Source organism: Pinus tabuliformis, chromosome 3_1, assembly GCF_031772625.1.
Source record: "Pinus tabuliformis cultivar Carrire ecotype Pingquan chromosome 3_1, CPIR1, whole genome shotgun sequence".
NCBI lineage: Eukaryota > Viridiplantae > Streptophyta > Pinopsida > Pinales > Pinaceae > Pinus > Pinus tabuliformis.
Genome location: NC_142301.1, coordinates 672,790,007 through 672,812,207, shown reverse-complemented (window position 1 = coordinate 672,812,207; position 22,201 = coordinate 672,790,007). Strand labels below are relative to the sequence as shown.

The 22,201-nt window shown below is 36.1% G+C and overlaps 1 pseudogene; it reads left to right on the top strand.

Moving 5' to 3' along the window:
• The window catches only part of LOC149188886 (putative aldo-keto reductase 4), a 119,325-nt pseudogene that overhangs the window by 81,422 nt on the left and 15,702 nt on the right, over positions 1-22,201 (top strand).

Genomic DNA, 22,201 nt, shown 5'->3' with positions numbered 1-22,201 from the left:
CTAAACAAGCTCACCACATGTAGGAATGAGCTTGGAAGTGTAGGGATCGCGACAATTGATGATGACATGGTGAGACTTGCACTCCTCGGTCTTCCTAAGAGCTGGCATAGCTACGAGGACTCTGTTAATGGAAGAGAGAAACTGCCAGATTGGGAACGACTTTGGTTGGATTTGATGCAGGAGGAGATAAGAAGAAGCACCAGAGATGGTTCTTCATCCATGGAAAATGAAGAAAACTATGCCTTAGCGAGTAAGGCAAAGAAGGGGAAGGAGAAGGTTTCTCTTTCCGAGTCCAATTTTGACAAATCGAAAGTGCGATGCTTTCGTTGTCATGAGGTGGGCCATTTTGTTACAAATTGTCCACTGAGGAAATCCAAGAAGGGACCCGGGGAAGGATCTAAAGGTGAGGCACTTGCTTCACAGTTCGAGTTGGATTTCACACTCTTCACATGCATGGTTTCATCTATGGTGGGAAGTGGTTGGTTTCTTGACAGTGGAGCTTCTTTTCACATGACCAACGACAAGAGTTTGTTTAGTAATTTGGAGGAGAAAGATCTCCATATACTCATAGCTATGGGTAATGATGAAAAGTATAGTGTCTTAGGTGTAGGCATGGTTATTTTTCAGAGGGAACATGGAGCTTGCCTTACCTTGACCGATGTCAAGTATGTACTAGGACTGAAGAGAAACTTGATGTCGATCACGATGCTGGAAGATAGAGGCTATGATGTAGTCTTCAGTAAGGGAAAGGTTTTCCTTAGACACATCATCACTAGACAGGTGAAGCAGATCGGTTCACAGGTCAAGAAGTTGTATGCTCTTGAGGTTCAAGATGCATGCAAAGCCTTGAGTAGCAAGGAAATTGATGGAGACTTGGTGGTTGAGAGGGAGGGTATAATACCTTTCAACATGCAGCGCCAGAAGAAGTCTCAGATGATTCTGGAGGAGCCACGATTGGTGCAGTAGCTTCAGGAGGTTGTGGAGCAGCCACAATAGGGGAAGCTGAGAGGAGATCGAGTAGAGACATCTACTCATGTAGAGACCTCCAGTAGGGGGAAACTTCGAGCCAGATGGGTAGAGAGATCACATGCAGCCATACCTCCAGGTAGGAGATGGGGTGATGTGGAGTGATCATCCCAAGGAGAAGGGGTAGGATCCTTGAGGTACCCAACCTCTTTGATTCGACTTTGCTTTGAGAGCCCCGTTGAGGAGTAGCAGAAATGACTGATTGGGTAGAGATAGATGCGGATGGAGCAGCAGAGAGAGCTACAGTGCAGGAAATTCCAAGACAACGCAGAGCTAGCAGGCTGCAGCAATGCGAGAGGCACAAGTGTGTTGCACCAATGCAGGGTAGCACAGAGAGGTGTTCAAAGGTGCGAGATACATGAAGATGTTGCAGTAGTGTAGAGGTCAGAGAGGGAGCACTTGTCAGTAGTAGGTAGAGCTTCAGCATCAGAGTATGTTTCTAGCCCAACAGAGAGGTCAGTTGGGAGTTTTTTTTTGTTCCGAGAGTTGCTGGAGCAACCACACTTGGTAGAAGTGTTGCATGCAGAACATTCTGAAGGCACGGGATCGGGTTCGAGAGGAAGCCTTTCTTGTTGAGATGGAGTGTTGAAAATGGCAACAAGAAATTGCTAAAAATAGCACTGCTAAAAATAGCAGTTTGGGTACCAGTGCTGGATTGGGCAACAGGGAATGAAAAATGGAAGTGCTAAAAATAGAAGTTCTATTTTTAGCATTTCAATGTGGATTCCTATTTTAGTTAGTCCCTGGACTAGAAATAGGAAGTAAAATTTGAATTTGATATTAACAACAGTTTGTAAATTAATTAATTAATTCAGTTTGAGTTAATTAGTTAAGGAATTATGAACTTGAAGTCTATGTGAGGACATGCAATAGTTTCTCCATTGATTGAGGGATTTAACCATCAATTAAAGGATGAGGATGAGTTGTCATTATGAGTTGTAATTAGTTGTTTCAGTTAATTGAGTCAAGTCCAGTTAGATTAATTTAACAAGTTGTTAAATTAATGAGATTCAGTTTGTTAATGCTTGCATGCATGTAACAACTGGTATTTTTAGATAACTGAAGATTCAATCATGGATAACTCATGCATGTCAATTCAGACAAAGACACAGTTGAGATCAGATGGAGGGATAGTGTACTATCAGTTGGTAGGATATTCCTTGCACGCAGAAGGAATATTATTCCTTATGGATTGCATAGTTGGACATGAGATTACAGTAGGCATGATATGGCCAATTCACACATGTTATGACATTGGACCCCAATCAAAACTGCGCAAGGAAATATGAGCTTGGAGGACATGTGTAGCCTATATATTTAGGCCTAGGTAGTTCATGAGCTTCATCATCAGAATACAGAGAGAGTAGGATAGCTTTTGAGCTGATTCTTTTTGTATGTTGTTGAGGATTTCCACTTGATTGATAATACAGAGATGGGGTTTTAGGCTGGTGCTTTCCCCAGGTTATATCTTCTGTGTTATGGTTGATTACTTCTCATTCTCAATTATATCTGTTCATGCTTGATGTTGCTCATGTTCAATTAAGCTTCCACAAAGTTTATGGTAGATGTAGATCTAGTATTATGCTTTAGTACATTGCATATATCAGTTTGATATATAGGTGAAATTTCTACATGATATCAGTGAGCTAGCTGATTTGTAGAGAAAATTCTACGCAGCAGCACCAGGTGTAGCACTCACCTCTGTACTTGTCCCCTTCCTATTCGATCAAACTATGTAATCATTTAAACATTTAATTCCTCTCGCCAATCCTTCGCGCCAACATATAAATTCATTAATAAGACACACCCAAAAACGGTTATGCATTTGAATCCCCTCTTAAAAAAAAACCACAACTACCCCGCATCCTCTTCTTTCGCCATTTTAGCTTCCAGCAACACCAGGTGCAGTTCTGAATTCCACAATCGTGCAATCATCATTCACATGCCATTGATCGTCATTTGCCTAGTAATTCACCACCTTAGCTAGTAATTTCCCATTCATGATGTCTTCATCTAAAGGAAAGTCAAAATTGATCGTCGAAAGCCCTATGCTGCCCTGTGTAGTTAACCTATATGAGCTTCCTCTGATAGATACACAGTACAAGATCTTAGAAACCCAGTGCGAGTTCAATCTTTATGAACTCCACAACTGGGAAAACTAGAAATTTCTAGATGTTAGTGATGAATTGAGCATTTGGGAGTCTTTCCTACCCCAATTTGTCTTTCCCCAAAACCATATCTTCTGATAATTTGTCACATGGTTCCATCTTGGGTATCTTCCCAGAATTTTTCACATGGTTCCATCTCAGGTATCTTCCTAGTCAAAGGGTTGTAATTTCCCAAAACAATGAAGTCTTATTTGCCATTACACCTGAATCAATCTGCCAAGCACTCCAAAACAACCTCCCAGCTCCTTTGCACCCTTTTTCTACTGATTCCATCATGGAGATTTATCAAAAACTCATATTTCCTCAATGAGCCCGTATCTTTGAGTAATTCTTACCAGAGAATTCTGAGTTGCCTAGAACTAATCTGCCCTATTCTACTTCAATTTTTCCATAAATTTTTAAGCAGATCATTTCCATGGTCACTTATCTGTTAGGTTACCCTATCGATCAGTGGGCTGATGAGGTAATATTGGGATTTTTATCAGTGTTCTCTGTGGGTAATAAGCCCTCATTGGTTTTCAACTACAATCAGTTTTTGGCAGAAAATATTCATGACCAATTTTTAAAGTTTTCTATTAAAGGTGCTTTTAAACATCAATCAGTTCTTGTGTATTTACTTTTATTTCATCAAGCAGATGGGTTTAAGTTCCCATTGTAAAAATTAGATGCACAAGGAAAGCCTCAGTCAATCATTCACTGGACTTCCTTGCTAAGGAAGAACACATAATAATATTCCTTAAGTGATAATGTAAAATAGTTTTTGCATATGTATTTATGTCTTCTTAGCAACGATGTTATACCATGGATTTCATCTAAAATCAGAAGAATTCTACACCTTACTGAGTAAGCCAAAATTGGAGACTGGTACCTCTATCATAATTATACAGAGATCATAATATATGGATGTGAAATCCCTCCCTACAGGTTACCAATATTTCTGCCAATTGGGATCTTTGCATTGGAATACATCACACAAAGGATGAAAATAGATGATTTTCATCTTGTATCCAGGAAGCAGAAATCCCAATTCAAGTTGAAGGCACAAATTGGCCCTTTCATTGTCAATACCAGAGTAGCATTGAAGGAGGTAGATAATTTATTAAAGATGAAATTCAAGTTGAGATTTACCTGGTCCTATGATTCCTTGGGGATTATTTTGAAATTGAGAGTTGATCAGAAAACAAAACCATATGTACATACAACCAGGCCATAGATAGAACAATATGCAAATCAAGAAGAATGGTAGAAAAATACATTATAGGAATCTGAAGAACACATTGTTAGTCAGACATCTCCACAAACTCTAGTTCCTCAAGAAAAAGAAACCAAAATACCAAGAGAAATTTTGTCTCCTACAGACTCAAAAACTCAAGCTATAGGTTTCACAGTTTTCAAGAGGAGAAAGAAGACAAACACTAATCAAGAGTCTTCAGAGGACAAGAGTTCACAAGAGCAAGCCACAGTGGTGCTGTCAGGTTTTCCCACCACTTCTTTTCCACAGATTGAAGAAATTACATATTCTCCTATGTCTTCTATTTCTCATGATACAACGCAACAAAATACTTTTTCTAGATACAAAGAAATTAAAAGGAAGAATGAAGCATTAAAGGTCACCACTTATTCAAAATTTCGGAAGCAGTATTCCATTACACATCACAGAATTTTATGTGCACTTGATACTAAAAAGGGATGGCTTTAATTATCTTTCTTGGAACCTAAAGTTCCAATCCCTAAAAGTGCAGAAGATTACAAAACATCCATTTTTTCTTTTGACACCAAGAAAATTCATGCCATTGATCAAATTGACCTGCATAAGCAGGTTGGTGAAATGATATATTCCACATTGACAAGTTCAACTATGGAAACCTCTAAACTGCAAGCTTCCTTGAACAATATTCACACACAATTGAAGATGGAGTGAATTTAATCCCTCGCTAAAGATACCAGAATCAAATCTCTTGAAGATCTGGTGATCAAACTAGGATATGATCCTAGTAATATCAAAGTAGCAGAAGAGATGATAAAGAATAATAATGCTAACATTCAAGCATTGAGGAAGCAGCTTAAAATTCCTACTACTGAACATCCACAAGCTAAGGAAGTTGGTCAACTTGAAAAGGAAAAATAAAATATGTTCAAATTGATAGTTGAACATAATGTTCAAATTCAGAAAATGGAAGGTGGCATGGAATCACTACTAAAATAAAAAGAGCAACAACTCAGTATTTCAACTACCATTCCTATAGCTACTACTTCTACAAAAAGTACTTCAGGAACAGGGACACCTACAACAACAACCATCACAGTAGAAACTCAGTCTACCGATTCAACATAACAACTATTAAAGGCCATGGGAGACTTGTCCTTGAAGGATCAAGAAATTGAGAAAATCAAAATGAAGCTCCAAAAAATTCAAGAACATAAGATTAAGTCTGATAATGCATATTTGGCTGAGATTCAAAAGAATTATAAATTAACTCAACAATTAGAAGTTTATGAAAATGAATCTTTAATTGCACAAACTATTGCTCAGCCCAAAGAAAATATTTGGATAGACATTAATGTATGAGTGACTGAGTTATGGCCCTCAATTAAAATTATTTTTGAGCAGGAAGATTTATTGCAAAGGTCACAAGCAGCAGTAGTAGAAATAAAGAAGGACCTGGACCACAAACCTAGAGATGCTACAAGGATAATCAAAGTCCTAAACTCCAAGACAAAAGATGAGCTTGAAGAATTCGACATTGAAGACATAATTAAAGTTGTCTTAGAGGTAAGAAAGGTTCCAACCCGAAGAGGAATTTGATGCTACAACTCAACAACAAGTGCCAAAATTTAGAGGTTCAAATCAAGAAATTTCACAGGAAATTTAATGCTTTACATCAAAAAGGACTTCCAGCTTTGCAGGATAGAAGTGGCAAATTGATCCCACTTGAAGAATATCAATAAAGGTTACATGATATAGTAGTGGAAAAGACTAAATTTGCCAAAATCAAAGGAGTTATTACTGGGAAAGCCTTCATTGAAGGTTTAAGTTATGATTTGTTAATTCAACATAAAATTAAGCATTTGTTTCTAACTAGGCCCACTTTTGAAAAATATTGAAGTCGATGAGTCATATAGAAAATTGTTAAAGTTTTCTATCCCTGATGAAAAGAGATGGGATAATCTGAGTGAGCTCATCAAATAGGAACAAAATGCAGAATTTCAGATGAAGACAACAAAATTTGAGGGGTAGTGAACATAAAAGCATATTCCTAGCTATAGTCATTAACAACAACCCTCGAATTTAGTTCAGATTCACTATTTTTAATTCTATTTTTGTAATATCCCAAATATTTTGGATGATATTATATTTTGTAATAAATTTTGATTCCAGTTTAGATATGTTTGAAAGTCAAACTCTATAAATATTTTGTAATTCAAAGAAGAAAGGATTGAACCCTTGTGATGAACCAATGAACATGCATGTAACTTTCTGAGCTATTTTTGAAGTCAATAGAAGGATTCTAGATTCATTCTGAGCATCTTATGTATCTTTGTGAGTTCTTCAAGTTCTTCATTATGTGTTCATTTTATTTTTCTATGCACATGTTCAAGGTAACATAGAAGTTTGGGTAAGAATAGATTGAATATCAATCTCTCTAAAAGCTCCTGCAAAGTTATCATTATTTAAAGAGATTAATTAAGTGAAACTGTTTGTCTTAGTTAATTCCTCTAAATTTTTAAATTGTTGCCTTCTGTCATCTCTTGCACATGTATTGTTTGGCTATAGAAAACTTCTATATGCATATGCTATATATAAGAAATTAGATGTTCAATCTGAATATTTAAGGAATTATATATCTTCTTAAATTTTGTTTTCCATATCATTTTTAAAGCTTAATACTATTAAGAATGAAGAATCAACTCTTTTGTTCTCTCATAAACACTTAGGATTTGCATATGTTTAAAAGTTTAAGCATTGGTCATCCATTCAAAATTAAAAACATTACTTTAGATGCTTTGGCACAGTCCCTTAGCCTAGGACTGTCTACAAAGGACAACATTAGCTTCCCACTTGGGCATTCCAACAACATCGGAAAACAATTTCGGATCTTATGAAATGGCATTACGACAAAAGGGAGATTCCTTTTGACTATCGTTGATTTGAGGCTAGATAACTAAAATAAGTTGCTTCATAGCCATATATATCATGTTTCCTTCTCTTGTGAAGGATCCTCACCAAGGATTCATTTGTAATAGAATGCTCTTGGTTTGACTGCTCAAGTTCTAATGGTGGTGTTGGTAGATATATTCTTTTCGCTGAGGACACACAAATTTTTTATTTTATTTTGCAATATCTACAAAAGAATCACAATGATTAGAACTATTATCAATAGTTAATGATGAAGAAGGAGGTGAAGATGATTATGGATGATTGTTCTAATCAAAATGAACATATCTTTGGAACAAAACTTCCTTAGAGGTAGGATCAAAGTGTTGATAAGCCTTCATGTCCTCATAGTAACCAACAAATATTAGTTGTTGATTCTTTTTTTCCATGGCTTTATGCTTTTCATCTGGAATTAATGCCTAAGTAGGATTTCCAAATACCATGAAAGAAGAGGCATCAAACTTCTCATGTGCCCAAGCTTACACTAGAGTCATATGTTGAACTTCCTTATGAGGTATTCCATTTTGAATATAATTGGTACAATTAATTGCTTCAACCCAGAAGGTAGATGCCAAGTTCTTACACTGAATCATGCAATTTGTCATCTCTTAGTGTTCAATTCTTCCTTTCAACAAAACCATTTTGTTGAAGAGTGTAGGGAACAAAGTGTTGATGAAGAAAGCCGTGTTCTCTACAAAAATCTTGAAATGCATTATTGATATATTCCCCTCCATTATCAATGTGTAGCTTCTTGATGGAGCATGATGGTTGTTTCTCAACAAATGCTTTAAAGGTATTGAAGGTTGCGAAGACTTCACTCTTGTACTTGAGGAAGTACATCCAAGAGTGTCGTGAGAAATCGTCAATAAAGGTTAGTGCATACTCGGCCCTGAAAAAGGAGGAGTTGAAAAAGTCATTAAATCACTATGAACCAACTCAAGAGGTATTGTTTCCTTTAAAGATTTCCCTTTAGGAAACAATCTTGGTGTTGTTTTCCAAGAGTGCAACCTGCACACAACCCATCAGTGAAAGAAACTTTTGGAAGACCTGAAAATAATTTTTAGTGAACATATGCTGCAAAGATCTATAATTTAGATGGCCAAATATTTCATGCCAAAGCTTACTTAAGGGTTCAGTGTGAACTATAAAACAAGAAGTTGAGTAAGGCTAAAAGCTAACAAACTTATAAAATCTAGACGCATGATCAACCTGTCCAATAGAAACAAAAACCATTGGATCATGTACTTATCTAATAACTACCCAATTTGGAGTGAAATCCATTGTTTTCTCATCACAAAAATGACATATCTGATAGATGGATAACAAATTTGTAGAGACCTTAGGGACCAGGAGCACATTATTAATGCACCCATTTGTTAATTGCACAATACCTGGCCCTAAAACCTCAAGTTGAGTAGAGTTGTTGACTCCAATTTGTGAAATGATGTTATGGGATGTGTTAAATTGTAGCAAGAAAAGGCTTCATTTGACTTGTGCCTTAGTCAAATGGATAAATTTGAATTTCCACATCACCGGGATGACTTGAGTTGCAGTTAGCAAGAGTTACACGGCTTTGTCAGTTAGTTAAGTCAGTCAATTCAAGTTTGTAGGATAGAAGTATAGTTGTGCATGAGTTGATTACTAAGCTCTAACAATCTAGTGGAGTTATTGTTAGTTAAAATCAATTATATAAGGTCTAGTCATGAACAGAGTCAATAGGAGTTCAGTTGAGTAGTAGTAACTATTGTTAACTCACTGATCTCTCAGTTAACTGATCAATTTACTAAAAATAGTCCCAGTCATGCATGGAATTCGAATTTCCTAGTTGAATGGATGGAAAAGGTACAATTTTATACATTGTTGTATAGTAGTTGAGTGTACAGGTTTTGCATCAGAGTGGGTGATCAATTCCTTCAGGATTTTCACAAGGAAATAGGGAATTCTCCTATTTTTTAGGGGCTAATTTCCTCAAGGATTGTGCAAGGAAACATGAAGAAGGTTGAGGTCTATTTTGGCTAAGTGTTGGTCAAAGCAGGTCAATGAGCAAGAGATCAAAATTACATTGGAGGGTGTGCTTCATGTGTGAAGCAGTCATTGTAATTGATCCATATTCTCATTTGAATTAATGCAAAGAAGCAAAGGGGTTTTTCCCAGTTGGGTTCCCCTGTAAAATCATTGTGTTCCTTGTGTTTTGATGGTTGCATGTTATTACATGTGTTTCTATCGTGTATTTTCCTTTCAACATAATAGTAGAAGAAATTTGTGTCTCTTGTTTTCAGTTTGAATTCAATAGCAGTAGAAAATTTCTTGAAATTTATACATGGTATTAGAGCCCTGAAAGCTACATAGAAACCAACTTCCTGATCTTCTCTGAGAGAAATTTTGAATTGCAAAGTTTGTGGAGAAAATTTTCTTTAGTGCAGGAACAATGTCCTTCTATGGATTGAGGCTTGAGTATGAATTGGAGGGAAATTCAATTTTCAGGGCTTGGAAAGATAGGATGGAAGTTGTGTTGGATGACAATGGAGTATTGGAGTACACCCAAACTGATATTCCAAAACTAGCAGCATCGGATGCACAACAACTAACATAATGGAAGAAAGATATTGCAAAAGCCAGGAGGATTATCCTAGAGGAATCCAGAGACCATGTGGTTTCAAGTTGCATGGAAATAAAACTTCTTATGCAATGTGGAAAACCCTCACAGAGTTATTCGAAAGAAACAATGATGCCAAGAAATTGGCATTGAAAGATAAACTCAGGAACATTCGAAAGTAAAAAAATGAAACCATTGTTGAGTACTTATCCAGATTCACTTAGGTCAAATATGAACTTAGAGGAGTTGTAGAGACTATGCCACCATATGAGCTTGTGAGTTTAGCACTCCTTGGACTTCCAAAGTCTTGACATAGCTATCATGATTCAGTGAATGGAAGAGACAAGCTTTCAAATTGGGAGAGACTTTGGTCTGATTTGGTGCAGGAGGAGAGTAGAAGAAACACTAGAGATTGTCTCACATCCAAATCTGATGAGGAAGAAGATTGTGCTCTAGTTTGAAAATGAAATAATGCCAAAGGAAAGAAGGCCTAAGGTGAGGAAAAATCTAGCTAGAACCATGGCAAGAAAAAATGCCTCAGTAAAATTAAATGCTTTCATTGCCATGAGTATGGAAACTATGCAACCAAGTGTCCACACAGGAAATCTAGTAAGGAACCTACAACATGAGAAGGTGGAGATGCTCTTACATCAAAATTCGAGTTGGATTTCACCCTCATTGCTTGCATGGCAAGAAAAATAAGAGGGAGTGAGGGGTACCTAGACTTTGGTTCTTCATATCATATGACAAGAAATAAAGAGTTCTTCAACAACTTAGAGGAGAAGGACCTACAATGACACATAGATCTTGGAGATGATGGAAGGTACAGTACCAAAGGGATTGGAATTATCACCTTTAAGAGGGATTCAAACTCTCATATTCACCCAAAGAATGCAATGTATGTGTCTAGTCTGAAGAAAAATCTAGCTTATGTAGTTTTACTTGAATACCATGGATATGATGTGTTGTTTAGTAAGGGGAAATCTTTTCTGAAGCATGTTTCTACTGGAAAAGTAAAAAAAATTGGTGTTCAAGTTAAAAATCTCTACGAGCTAGAGGTAGATTTCGCCATGCATGCAACTATACCTCTAGGAGTGAGGTGGGGCGATGTAGAGCCTTAGTCCCAGAGTTGCAAAGATTTGGGCAGGGTCCATAAGAGAGCAACAACAATTGCAATATACTCTTATCATGGATCATTACCCTTGCTATAAGGGCCCACAATATCCAGTAGCAAAAGGATCAATTTCAGTTGATGCAGTCAAATCTTGAGCGACAATGCAGAGGCTAGTAGCAGCCAGAGACTCAGGAGATAGTTGCAGGTAAGAGACACAATTGATTCAATATTTTGGATGCTTCTCAGTTGCAGTTGTTGCAGTAGAAACAACAACAGTGAGAGGGAGTGTTAGTTGTGTTACAATACATTCCACTGGAGTAGGATTGGGATGGTTAAGAACCATTTTCTTGCTAAGAGGGAGTGTTAAATTGTAGCAAGAAAAGGCTTCATTTTACTTGTGCCTTAGTCAAATGGAGAATTCAAATTTCCACATCAGAAGGATGACTTGAGTTGTTGTTAGCAAGAGTGACATGGCCTTGTCACTTAGTTAAGTCAATCAATTCGAGTTTGTAGGCTAGAAGTAGAGTTGTGCATGAGTTTATTGCTAAGATCTAGCAATATAGTGGAGTTATTTTTAGTTAAACTCAGTTATCTAAGCTCTAGTCATGAATAGAGTCAGTAGGAGTTCAGTTGAGTAGTAGTAATTGTTGTTAACTCATTGATCTCTCAGTTAACTAATCAATTTACTAAAAATAGTCCCAGTCATGCATGGAATTCGAATTGCCTAGTTGAGTGGAGGAAAAAGACATAATTTTATATATTGTTGTATACTAGTTGAGTGTACAGGTTTTTCATCAGAGCAGGTGATCAATTCCTTCAATATTTTCACAATGAAATAGGAGGAAGCTTGAGTCCTATTTTGGCTAAGTGTTAGTCAGAGTAGGTCAGTGAGTGGAGATCATAATTGCAGTGCAGGGTGTGCTTCATGTGTGAAGAAATCATTGTAATTGATCCATATTCTCATTTGAATTAATGCAAAGCAATGGCGAGGTATTTCCCAGCTAGGTTCCCCTGCAAAATCATTGTGTTCCTAGTGTTTTGATTGTTGCATGTTATTTCACGTGTTTCTATAGTGTGTTTTCCTTTCCACATAATAGTAGAAGAAATTTGTGTCTCTTAATTTTAGTTCAAATTCATTAGCAGTAGAAAATTTCTTGACATTTCTACAGGATGTAGATGGAAACTAATCTTGACAAGGAGTCATATGATTGATGCCCCTGAATCAAGTATCTAGTGATCATGTAGATATAACTAGGGATTGGGATGATAAAGCATGTACTTTTCTTGTTGATATATTGTGATTATTCATGGCATCATCTAAGACTTGCAACTTTTCCCAACATTTTGCTTCAATATGACCAAATTTGCCACAAAGGTACATGTTTCATCTTTTTTTTTTTTCCTTTTCTAATGCTTCTTTGTCATGGAGGAGGATCCATCATTCTTTGAAGTTGGAGGTGGAGACTTGGTATTTTGCTGAGGCTTGGAGGGAGACTCACAAGCTTTAGCATACATTTTCTTTCTTTGAGATGGGGATTTATGTTGACCTTTGGAGTTATGATCCACCAAATCTTAATTTGAACAGAAAGAGAGAACATCTAGTTGCTTGAGCTTACATTGTTCTCAAGTGAGATGATCATAGAATGTATCAAAGATGGGAATTTTTAATGAGTCACCAAGAGCATTCTTTGTTGCATAGAAGGTAGATGAGAAAACCTGAAAAGGACCTTTTAGTTTTGACAAGATTAGAAAAACACATTATGCTTCATTTTTTCTCCCTACCACATGATTTTAATTGGGACAACAATGACCTGAATTGAGCAAGATACTGCTCAATAGAAGCATGTTCATTAGGTACCGGGGTTGATAATCTAGTTTCCAATTCTAAAGCATGGAATTCATTGACATTTCCAAAAATAGAGGTCAACTTATTCTATCTTTGTTTTGGAGTGGTATATTCTTCAACCCCATGGCTTCATCTTTCTTATTTCTATACAAAAGCCTTCCAACTTATTTTGTAAAAATTGGTGGGTTTTACTTAACATTTGCCACAATCCCTTAGATTGTAACAATTGTTACATTTTCCTTTTCTAGGTACGATAATTGTATAGAGTAATGAACTCTATCGTCCTTGACTCTGCCATAATATCAAACCCCTTCCCCCTGTTTTTTTACAATAAATACAATTTAATACTCTTCTTAGAAAAAAATGACTCAAATTTTTTTTCCCAAATATTTAGCTCTAAAAAATTTTTTTTCAATTATTATACAAATGTTCTTTCCTCCAAAAAAAAGTTGGTGTAAATAATAGGCCTCGCAAAGACCAAAAAAATGTTGAAGGGTTGGTGTATATATTAGGAAATGGCTCTGCTTCGGTTGGCACGACACCAATCAAGGTCGATTTCATTACCCACTCCTGCAATGATTCTTCCTTCCAAGTAAACAAAACAATGATGGTTCCAACCACAAAACTAATTTGAAATGTAGTCATAATGAAACTATACCATAAAATAATAGTTTCAGTACCACGAAGATCTTGTAATACCAAATTGGATCTTTTTCAAATAAGTTCTTCTCTGTGCACATATCTCTCAAAAGGAGCCACGTGACCATAAATAACCCTTGACCAGATATTTAAAGAAGCCATTCTTTAGTTGAATTTGCAAGGGGAATAAATGATTTGAATTAAATAAACCCTCAGATCAACCAAATAGCAAATGATGTTGAAAACCCTATATCACTGCCAAACTAGACTTCTTTTTGTCTAACATAAGCTCTGTGAGGAGTTTAAATCATACGACCACATAGGAACCACAACTCTACCACAAATACCACAACAATGCAAGTGCGAGGTGATAGAAAGACAATTGCAATAAAGAATTTGAATCAGAGCCATTTCTCCATAAGCATCTAGCTATAGGTTTTTTAGAGCTTTAGAATATTTTTTCAATGCAGAACTTCCTCTCCAATGCAACACTTGGGGTAAATCACTTCAAGAAGTCGTGGGCATGATTAAAGTAGAAACTGATCACATAGACACCCAAAAAAAAACAAGATATAAAAAAAACTCACCCTCCTACCTAGATCAAATATGATCTAATTGTTGTTTGTAATAAATATCTAAAAACAAATAAGAAGGAGCTTGCAGTTAAGCTTTGATACCATGTAAGAGTGTAAAAACACCCACGGATTAGACTGCAATATCTAAAAATGAAAGAGATCAAGAAAATTGAAGAACAAAGAAATTACTTCATTGCTTGAAGAAAAATGTTGTACATCAACTTAATTATAGGAGCAATGGAAGCTTCTAACGATAACTAGAAGACAAGACTTACAACACAATAGATAAGGATGTGATTCTTTATTCAAACTCTAACAAGGGCGTGTGGGCCTAATTTCTGAGGGATATAAAATCACATGTGTTGAATGTCAATTTTTCTAACCCTAGTAAATTACAAATAATTTCCTAGAAAAAATCTTTGTTGATTTTTAATTTAATTTCAGCTTGTTGAACAAAATGTACTACTAGGATTTTAATTGGTAGATAAAAAAATAATTTTCAGCAAAAGAAAAAAATTCAAACAACCAATTTTATTTGCACAAAACACCTAAATTTTTCCCTTCAAAATTCAACTTTTCATTCAAAAAATTTCCAAGCTTACAAGGGCTTTCCTAACTTGGGAAAATTTGCCCATTGAGAAAATACAATCTCAACAATTTTTAGAATTTACTGAAGAAATTTTTGGAACCTGTGAAGTTGTACAACTCTTTGGAATCACTGAAAATTCCCAAATCAAACATTTCCTTGCAATCTATTGTACAACCACATGTGCCATGCGATGTACTTTTTCCATACTTGCATGTGTGCACTTTTGTTGGGTTTTTCCTCACATGCAGACTAGATCTGCTACAAAAAATTAGTCTTTGATTCTCTCATGTTAGGTGTCTTCCTTACTACAAAACCTCTTGCTATTTTTTTCTCTAGCAAATCTTAAGTGAATTTCCTTCTCCACCCAATCACTGAGATCCTCACCTATCTCATTGTGTTTTGTGCTTAATAATGTGTCTTCTCCCTTTCCTAGCCTTCTTTTTATAAGTTTGAGTTATGTCTTAATCAACAACCCTAATATTCAAAGTGATTGATGGTTGAGATTAAATCTCAACTTCACTTGATATCAACGACTATGCTTTAACTAATTCGGTGATATAAATAACCTTTGCATTTTATTATATTAAACTCGCCTTTCTCATAAAAAATTACTTTAATAAATAAATGAATTACTAAGGTTAAGATGTAATTAGGTGACTTCAACATGTGTTGATATTGCTACAAACATCAACACTCCCTCTTAGCGAGGTTGGTATTCTACATCACTCCTATCTTGACCCTGTAAAACAAAAACTTCCCTTTCACCAAGGGTTTGGTGAGAATGTTTGTAATATGCTCAATTATGGAGATATATTGAATCTTCAATGCCCCTTTCTAGATCCTACCTCTAATGAAGTGATACTTGATCTCAATATGTTTGGACTTGTCATAGAACACTAGATTCTCATAGTGTGACACAACTCTAATAATAATAGTATATCACCATAGGCTCCAACTCCTAACCAAATAATCCCGCAACCAACTTGCAAAGACAAATGTCCTAAAAAATTGCCACACTTGTTTCCATATACTATGTATTTTCTTAACTGAGTACCATGGAAGTTTGCTTCCTGCTAAACTAGGAAATCATCATTGATCCAAGGTTGAAGAAACACCCTAAGGCGCTCTTCCTATTTGCTATAGTCCCTACCCAATCTGAGTTTGTATATCCCTGCAACTTCACTCTATCTACTACAAGATACTTCAATGAATACTCCATTGTAATTCTCAAGTATCTTAGAACATGCTTCAATACTACCCTATGCACCCGCCTAACTCCACTATGAACTAGCCCAAAGTGCACACAGAAAAGAAGATATTTAGCCTAACGTTGACAAAATACTTTAAGGACCCTATTAATTATTTATACAATGTGGTATCCAACAACACTAAATTTGAAGTAAAAAACTTATCCAGATTGGTGATCATAGGTGTAGCCATAGATCAATAGTCCTTTGCACCAAATCTCCTTAGGATCTCTATTGCATACTTCCCCTAACCAAGGAAGATATTACCTAACCTCTGGCATACTTTTAACCCCAAGAAGTAATGCATCAACTCAATTTCCTTCATCTCAAATTCTATAGCTAAGTCTACCTTGCACCTCGATATGAGCATATTTGAACCTATGAAATACAAGTCATCCACATACAGTACCAAGATGAGTGGATCATCTAAAACAAGTATAATTTCCTCACTCTTGGTGAAGCCCATACTTAATAAATATCCATTAATCCTATAGTACCATGCCCTCGGTGCTTGGTTGAATCTCAATAAGGCCTTCTTCAATCTACACATATGAGACTCCCTCCCATGTACCTCAAAAATCTAAGGCCGCTTTACATACACTTCCTCCTCAATCACCTTATTGAGGAATGTTGTTTTGAGATCCATTTGATGTATCTTCCACCACATAACTGAAGTAAGAGATAAAACATCTCTAATGGAAGTATATCATGTTACTGGAGTAAATGTCTCCTCATATTCCAATCCATTTTTTGGGAGAACCCTCTTGCCACAAACCGCGCATTGTACTTCTCTATGTAACCATTGGCATTATGCTTGATCTTGAAGACCCATATGGAAGTCACCACTAAATTTCCCTTCAATTTTGGCACAATATCCCATACATCATTCCTCATAATGGAGTCATACCCTTCCAATGTTTTCCTCTTCTCTACAAGAACATGGATATATAGTAGACAACCAAAGATGTGAAAGTACCCTATCTTTGGGTTCACCTCTGTGAATGCTTCCTAATGAATCTTGTCCCCCAAGATCCTATGAGGAATCTTGTTTTGAACATAAAATATTGTGTTTTGTGTCTTTTCCCAAAGAAACATAGGCAAATCCTAGTCATGAATCATTGCCTTGGTAGTTGTTATAATGGACCAAATTTTTCTCTTCGCAACCCCATTTACTAATGGTTGTATGATACTATAATCTCCATCTATATCCCTACCTCTTAGAAAAAATAATTGAATTCATTGGAGGTGTAATCTTCCCCATTATTTGATCTCAATACCTTGATCCTTTGCCTAGTTCTCCACCTAGGTGATTAGGTGCTCAGTATTAAGCTCAAAATTCAAATTTCTCAGATTGGTTTGAAAACTATATGGCTATGTCTTTCTTGTCAAGACAATCACAACGCAATTCATTTCGTCGAAAATAGAGTCCAGATGAAGGAGAAAAGGCCTGTTGTTCGTTTTCTTAAACAACTAAAAAAATTGCAGAATGGGACAGAATGATGACGTGGCAGTCCAGTCAGCAAGGGGAATCTTCTTCAGTTTTTTCCCAATGGGGCTATGACAAGTGTTACCTCCAGATTCGCTAGTGTGGTTTTGTGAAAGGGAAATTCCCTAATTGGCACCAAGTGGAATTCGAATTTATTTTTATTTAAATATTATTATAGATATAGTATTATTTATATTATATAGTTTTTTTTTAACTCTATATATATATATATATATATATATATATATATATATATATATATATATATATATATATATATATATATGTTACATATATTTAAATATTAAATATTAAAATTTAAGTCCACATGTTATATTTCAAATGGCGCATAGACCAATGTTTCAGGTGGCATATATTATGTATTAAAAAATGTGATGGGGGCAAGGCAGGTTTGAACCCATGACCACCCCACTCCTATTTTTGTGCCTTACCATCAAGCTATAGAGAGTGCATTTAAAAAGAGGGTGCACACAGTTTTTTAAACCATACTTGTTGACCAACGACGGAGAGGAGGGGGCCAACCCCTCTCCATGCGACCACAAACTCGAAACCAAGAGCCAGTGGAGAGTTTAGCGCTAATCCTGCTTAACTTAAGTTAAATCCATTTAAATATTAATTAATCATGCTTAATATTTAGATTAAGTTGGCGGTGGATTTAAAGGCACGCCAAATTAGGCAGAAATTGCCAGTTTTGGCAGACTTAACTAGAGTCTCTTGATATTTAGCGGAGGTTTCCTAGGAAAAATTAAATGATGCATAACTTACTCAATTTTTTACCAAATTGAGATCAGAAAGAAGTGTTCTTAGCTAGTTTGGACCTTTTAAACACATTGGTGTAGGTATTAGGAGTCATAGATCCTTGTAAAAACATTTTTTCCACATTGCAATAATATAAAGGCCCAAGCCATGGAAGCTGGACCAAGGAGATGTAGCCCAGGAGGGGTGAAATCCTTCATCAAAACACTGTGTTAATGTGTCTCTTTGATGGTTTGCTGTATTTTACATGTTCCCTGTTCATTATTAGTTTCTGAAGATATTTTTCTCATGAATGTCTTGTTAAAATTAAGGAAATTTCTGTTTGTAAGCACTAACAACTAAGGAAACCTCAGCACCAAAAGCAAGAAGAAAGCACATGTTTATTAATTTGTAATTGTTATTAGAAAAAAAAACTCATCATACCAATACAGATCACTAGGCCTTGAATTCCCTAAATCGACTAAAAATGTCATCCTTCATTTTCATAAAGAATATCTAGGTTTTCATGGAAAAGTCATCTATGAATGTGACATAGTAGAGAGACCTTTGTACTAATGCTACTGAAATTGGTCCAAATAAATATGAATGAACAAGATCTAATAACCCTTTGGACCTACTCTTGTTACTTAGGAAATCAACCTTGGCATTCTTTCCAATTTCACACCCTTCACACATGCCTTGTTGTTCAATGTTGAACTGTGAGAGACCAATGAAAATATCCATCAAAATTGGCAATGCCATGTAGTGCAAGTGTCCCATCCTCCTATGCTATAGCTCACACAAGTTGTCACTTCCATGTACCAAAACATGTACTATCATACCTTGCAGCCTGTAGAGACTGCCCTCTATAATCCCAATGACTCCTGCTAAGTCAAGATTAACTATCTCTTGACATATGAGTATATGTCCATTTTTTTCAACCCTAGAACATATAGAATTTCCTTTGCATCTAATGACCCTCTAAACTAAAGTTGGAACATGATGGTCCCAACACCCCTCATTGCATACCTGACATCATTTCCAATCTCCACATGTAGATTTGAGTCTTTCTTTGTCAAACTACTAAAAAGATCTTGTGTTGCTATCATGTGGCATGATGCACCACTGTCCAAATATTGTGCACTCCTATTGGTGGTGCTAGTAGATAAACAAGATACCAATAAGAAGACCTTCTCAAATTTGGCTACAAACTCATCAACTTGTGTTGATGTTGTTATTTGTTATAACTTACACTTCCGCTTCTTCTCTGGACACTATGATGCATAATACTCATTCTTGTGACAAATGAAACACTTGATTTTTACTCAAGTCATTCTTCTTGCTTAGTTGTGATGTTGACATTTCACTTTTGGCTTGTTTAGTAGAACCCTTTCTTTTCCTTTTTTTGGATTAACCCACCAAGGCCATGTTCTCCTCTCCACCTCCTTACTTGTTAGCATTAACATTTTTATGATATTCTTCCTCGATGCAATCATCCTAAATCCCCTTGCAATTTGCAAAGTGTTTCCAAGTGTAGATCCCCTTGAAAAATGGTTCCCAAGACTTAGTGAACACATTCAGTGCCACATGTACTAGTGAGTCTAGGTACGAGTGCACTTCTCCTTGGGTTGTATTGGGGAAGGCTAGAGCTTTAGAGAGAGAAGTGTAGAGAGAGATGTTCATGTATGGGCTTAGAGGGTACTTGGAGTCCCATAAAGATATTCAAAACTTCTAGAAGCCATAGGGCTTTGAAACATCCCTAGGTGACCAATTTGGAAAACTTGGAAGGGTAGTGGTTCAATTCGATGGATTGTGGGTGCAGAGAAGGGGACACACTACCTTGGATTGTGTGGGTTGATGGGGGTGTGAAACTATTGGAGTTTGGTATCTTGGCGTTGCTCATATTTGGTACTAGTTATATACATGGTTTTGTGTAAGCCATTTATATGGTGAAGTCATGACCCCAGCTGAGAGGTGTTCCATTGCTGAGAGAGTTGGAGCAGCATGCTCTATGACTAGGTGGGATGTTTGAATTCTATAGCCAATATGTGGATTTAATTAGATAAATGGTAAACATATTTTATGTTGTTTATTGTTTATGACTCTTATGCCGATTATTGTGATTATGTTATATAAACATGTCATAATATGTTTGTGAATGGCATCGCTGCAGCTAGGTGGCTACAAGGTGTTACGTAACTATTGATATCATTACATCTTAATATATTGATATTATTAATCTTTAAGTTGGACATACTACACACTAGTTTTATTGTTGAAGAATGAAGCAAGCTAACTTGCTATGTTTCTTGATTACAAGAAAATATAATGTTATCCTCTAACCTGTCTGCCTAATCATTTGATTTCATTTGACAAAACAATGATAAAATCAATAGATGGGATCTCACATCTTCGACTTGGGATGGGAAATGGTAGGAGAATACATGAAATATATAGGTTATTGCTTTTTTTTTGTGGTTATGATTGCTGAGTTTCCTTTTCTCCTTCCATTTCAATAGTTAAATGCTTAGATCTTATGCCTTATTAAACTTGTGCGCTTAGCTACAGGAAGTATAAGGCGTTCCTACATTTCCTTCTAGTAAATGTTGAGCTCAAAACTGGTAAAACTATCAGTTTTCATTTTACATTTGGGCATTTGGTTGATGCAGAAAACTGTTAATTATCTTGGAAGTTCATTTTTAAGTTGTATTCTAGGCAAGGTGTTGGCAACTATATTCTATTTGCCCCTATGCAAACTGCAAAATTGAAAACATGAACCATGAACAGATCTGGATGTTGTATTCATTTTGAGAGGAGAAAGTTTATCATTTTAATGGCCACTTGCATATCAATTCTTCATTTAAGTGTTTCTTCCTTGGTTATACCTTTTTAATTTCTATTTTTATATGCTTAACTATTGTTTGTTGACATGCTTTGTTTGTGTATCTATATCAGATTGGAGAACTGAAAAAATTAGTTGAAGAAGGGAAAATAAAATACATTGGACTTTCTGAGGCTTCGGCATCAACAATTCGAAGGGCTCATGCTGTACATCCTATAACAGCAGTTCAATTAGAGTGGTCCTTGTGGAGTAGGGATGTAGAGGAAGACATTATTCCAACTTGCAGGTACATAATATTTTGGAGTTCATACTTTTCATGTGGCCATTGAATATTAATGTGTCTCTTTCATGGTTTGTTGTCCTGTACATGTTTGCTATTCATTATTAGTTTCTGGAGCTATTTTGCTCATGAATGTCTTGTTAAACTTAAGGAAATTTACCTGTTTGTAAGCACAAGAACTAAGGAAACCTTAGCACCAAAAGAAAGAAGCAAGCACATGTTTATTAATCTGTAATTGTTATTAGCACTACAAAACTAATCATACAAATACAGATCGAGTTGGTATCAGAGCTCAAGGTTGAATTTCTTTCTTGCTTGAGTTTGTGCAATTAGGGTTTTAATGGTTGAAAAATTGTGATGCTTACAAGGTTAAAGTTGTAGAAAGGAGAAGGGAAGCAATTGGTTGCAACTCCTGAGGTAATGCCTAGAAGAAGGAGAGCCACAAGGCCACAATCTCCACCACCCAAAGTTCCAATTCCAATTTCACTTGAAGCTCCTCAAGTTTTGCCTTCAATTGAGATTGAAGAGGCACAATCAGTACAAATTTTTGAGCCCGAATCCATAGCCATTATGTCTGGAGAAAGAGAGCCTGAAGGTCTCTCTTTAGAAGAGGAAGAATTCAAGAAATCTTTCTATACTTTGACTACGATGGTTAAAGTCTTATATGAAGAGAGGAACACCAGAATGGTTGGAGAGAGTACTAAACCTCCACATGGAGAACGAAGCTCATAGGACAAAAAAGATGAGAAGAAGGATTCAAAAGGGAATAGTGGAAAGCCACCTCCATCTCCACCACCCTCATCATCTTCACCATCTCACATAGCATCATCTTCTACTATCACCATTTCCCTTACTCATTCCAAAACCCCAAAAGGAAAAAC